Consider the following 4,741-nt stretch of genomic DNA (forward strand, 5'->3'; position numbering starts at 1 on the left):
GGTGGTCAGGTAGAGGCCTCAACACACAGACACTTTCTCTTGACTTTCTAACACAAACTGGAAGCTCTTCTATAGATTTTCTGTTTAGTCTCTACATATACTCATAGTTAGAAGTTGTTAACCTGATGCTGTCTGCCGCCCACACTCTCTCTCTCGTCTCTCCCTCTCTCTCTGGGATTTGTGCGATGTTGATATGAAGGCCCGTTGCATTCTGGGTCAGTGGGGTCCTTTCTCCATACAAGGCTGTGTGTCCAGCTTGCAGAGCCAGGAATATAACAGCCGAACTGATAAGGAGGACACGCACGCACGCACGCACGCACGCACGCACGCACGCACGCACGCACGCACGCACGCACGCACACACACACACACACACACACACACACACACACACACACACACACACACACACACACACACACACACACACACACACACACACACACACACACACACACACACACACACACACACACACACACACACACACACACCAAGGTGACAGAGATATGGGTCCAAGGGGTCCTCTCAGAGATGTTTTAGGTATGCAGTCAGAGATATAAAAAGTAGCACTGCAGTAGCACTGACGGAGCCATTAGTAGGCAGAACGCCAACACTTTATCAATAATTGAGTAGAAAGATCTGCCATTTCAGGGCTACTTACCTACTAATGGAATATTACATACTCTTTAAAGTTCAAATCTGACGTGCGGCCAGCTCTCTGGGAAAAGGCAAACAGAATGGTATTTTCTGGACAGATGGAAAATCCGGATCGCCCTCCGGACTCCCTTTGAAAACAAACTTTTAATTATCGTGACATTTTCCTGCTACCAACAGGTCTGTCCTCCCAGCGATACCATTATGCCAACACTGACATTCAGGACTGTCAAATAAAGTGTTCTTGCGTGTGCGTGTGTACACACGAGCGTGAGAAATTACATTACAACCGACAACTAACGGTACACCCAGAGTTGGGGAAACTACATAAATAATTTTTTACCAAACAATAGCTACTTCACAAAGAAAGCAGTTTAGTTACATGTTTACAACCCTAATTATTAAGCCTTATTATAAAATTCCACACTCTCACTTTCCCACCTGGGACCTGTTCCTCGTACCTGGCTAACTGAGTTAGCCGGATAATTTTCAGGATAAATTGGCATAAGTTAGACTTTTCGATTCCCCGCGCGCGTTTGTCTAAATCACTATGGCAACAGATCAAAACGTTTGAACCTGCTCCAGCAGTTTAGTTCAGTTAGCTGGATAAACTGGCCATGCCCTCGCAAAAGAAATGCCAGCTCCCTTCCTCACAGATTCTGAATTATGTTTTTGTGCTTCGTTTTTCTAGAGGGGGCTTTTGAAATGTAAAATAATAGACCTAAAATGCTGATAATAAATCATATTCAGCATATGGATTTACTTTGTCCTAAGTAATGCACATCATAGTTATTTTAATAACGGAGCATTGCAAATGTGAATCCTGCAGGGATATTTTTAATGAATGAAACCTATCAGGCGTTTGGCTCTGATTCGTTTCATATTCTCCGCTGTGGATGTATTTGGAGCACCCGGATTGTGTTTCATTCAAGCATAAATTCAAGCGTCTTTATGCCTGGATTGTGGATGTGAATTATGACGAATCTGAATCTGTGGGTTGTTGAATTGTATCACTGTCACTCACATGTTATTGTGATATTGTAACTGCTACCTGTGATTAAAATGTCTGAGGAGATGCGCTGTTTGACGGATTTGATGACGTGGACGTGACTTGAGAAAAGTGAATGAGCAATTGCAAGCCTTTGACGTTTTGATGAATGAATTTGAGAAAATGCATTTATCTGTTCAAGCACTGTTATCTGATGATGAACAAGAGGGTGATGAACATGACTGGTGTCACTGGTATAAACCAAAGGTTAATCAATTCAATGCGTATGGATGATGTCCGAAACAGAAATCTGATTAATAGTGAAACTGTATAGCCTCCAAGCCTCTCTGACACGTTATTTCGGGGGTCGCGCCTTGAAAACTTTGGGAACCATGTATTTAGTACATGATACCTAAGCGCATACAGTACAGATATCCTCATAAGTATCTATTAATTCGTATCAATTAGATACTCTTTGGGCTTGTTTTTATCTACTGTACGTATTCTGAAAGAGTTGAATGAATTATTTTCGCTAGCAAGATCTTATTCGATTATTCATTCCATTAAGCCTACTGCCAGCAGGCACATTTAAAGAAATATAATCTGATTGATTGGGGTAATGAGGGACTTAAAATTAGCCTATAGACAGGGCCGCCTGGGAGAAATGCGAGGCCCTGTGCGAGATTTAAACGCGAGGCCCCCCCCCCCCCCCCCCCCCCAAAAGGTAAAAAGAAAAAAAATATATATATATAATTTTTTTTTCTTTTTTTTCCATACAGTCAACATATTCGTAAATAATAGCGCTGCCCGAGGCTGGGCATGATACAGTCAACATATAGCAAGAGAGAGAGCGAGAGAGAGCTCCCGTTCTACAGTCAATATACAGTGTACAGAGAGAGAGACACATTGGAAAGAAATTGAAATGCTATTTGGCCCTAAACAGAGAGTACACAGTGGCAGAATACCTGAGCACTGTGACTGAAGATCCTTGACTAGGTACAGACTCAGCGAGCACAGCCTAGCCATCGAGAAAGGCCGCCATAGGCAGACTGTGTGTGTTAGAAAGAGAGAGAGAGAGAGAGAGCATGTGTGTTAGAGAGAGAGAGCATGTATGAGAGAGATAAGCAAAGATGACCCCCTAAAGGATATTCAACTTTTAATGAAAGAACAAAACAGAAGGAAAAGATAACTTCACAAAGGCAACATGAATATACATAGATCCAAAAGGACAAGGATCAACACTTAAATCCAAAGAGAAGAGGGTCTATACCAGAGAAAACAAAGCAGCAAGGAGCCAATGGCCGACAGCTAAAGGCTAGCCAGGTAGGCTACTGACACCAGGCCACACACAGCTTTGGCCAACGGCCCAACGCTACCCAAGCTACACAAACGACCAAGACAATGAATTCACACACAGCACATGTCGTATCTCCAAATGTTGTGAAGTAACATATGTTTTGCCTGGAAAAAAACATCGTTATTAACAAAACATTCGGGAGGGGAAGGAAGGAAGAGTGGGGTAATGTCATGACATTTTCATTAATCTTACCTGCACCAAGGAACGCAGGGCGAAAGGCCGCAACACAGGTCTCCACGTTGACGAAAGGCCTCTCGCTGTCGGGACAAAAATAAGCTATGGCCAGAGCCTTGTCATGGTGCAGGCCCGACTACATCTTCTGTCAAAGATGATGTCGTAGTCAGAGTGCCAGAACCCCCTGCTATTCTCACGGCTAATGTCAATGGTCGTAGCACAAGCTAACAGCTAACTCAAGGCTAACTGATAGCATCAAACGAACGTTCCCAGCCGAGCGCAGCCGGCAGCTAACGTCGTAGCTAAACAGCTAACTGGCTAACAGTTAGCTCAACCAGGCTATCGCTAACCATTAGCTAACGCAGAAGCAAGCTATGCGGCTACATACAGGTGCTGACACCAGGCCACACACCGTTAGCTACTAGTAGTACTACAACAGCTAGTCGGCCAGTTTAGCTCCAGAGAGAGAGAGAGAGAGAGAGAGAGAGAGAGAGAGAGAGATGTCCACGGCGGGAATAGAATAGAGTTAATAGAATAGGTTAAAAACTCACCAAACGTCCAAGAGGATGGAGACAACCGCGTGGAGTTGACGAAGTTCATCTGCCAAACGACCATCCTCTTCATCTTGGCTGCATACGCTGTCTCTAGGTTAGCTAACGCTAGTTAGCCTTTAGCTAAGCTAGCTACTAGCCGACATCATCATGGATATATCCCGACTGCATCATGACAAGGCTCCGGCCATTTGTCCCGCCAGCGAGAGGCCTTTCGTCAACGTTCCTTGGTGACCGACCGACCTCTTCGTCTTGGCTGGCATAACTAAGCATAATAGTCAAAAGCTGCACGCGCGAAATAGTCAAACGCAGCTGACTCACGCCGGCGTACTACACATGATGTAAGTAACCACTCCCTTCGTTGAAACCAATAGTATGTCTGCTGCAGAGCCCCAGAGCTCCAATAGTGAGTATGTCACTGCAGACCCAGGAACAAGTCAGACACATGTGTCTAATGTGAAATATATAAGCATATAAGCAAAACTAGATTTTAGGTCTGTGATGAAAAAGGGCCTCGCGGGAAGGGGGGCCTCGCAAAAAAAAAAAAAAATAAAAATAATAATAAATAATAATTTGTATTTATTTTAATTTTTTATTTTTTTTTTGCGAGGCCCCCCTTCCCGCGAGGCCCTGTGCGACCGCACTGCTCGCACACCCCCTGAGGCGGCCCTGCCTATAGATATGCATTTAACTTGTCGGCGAGGCTATTGAGCCGTACTATAAAGTTTTCAATCAATCAATCAATCAATGCCGTTAGAAAATCAGGATTTCTGCGATTCGAGGAACAGGGAAAGCCTGGTTTCAAACATCGGGTTAATTTAATCTGGCTAATGGGACTTTTGATCGACTTAGTTGAACCAGGTACGGGGAATAGAGCCCTGGAGCTCTTGGGGAATAAGTGCCTTGCTCAGCAGCACTTCAACTCAGGGTTTTGAGAGAGGCGAGAGCATTATTCATCCACCCCTCCCCGGCCCAGATTTGTCTGGTGGTCGAAGATTGTTATTAAATATAGGG

Source organism: Notolepis coatsorum (assembly GCF_963971535.1).
Source record: "Notolepis coatsorum genome assembly, contig: SCAFFOLD_228, whole genome shotgun sequence".
In the NCBI taxonomy this organism is placed as follows: Eukaryota; Metazoa; Chordata; class Actinopteri; order Aulopiformes; family Paralepididae; genus Notolepis; species Notolepis coatsorum.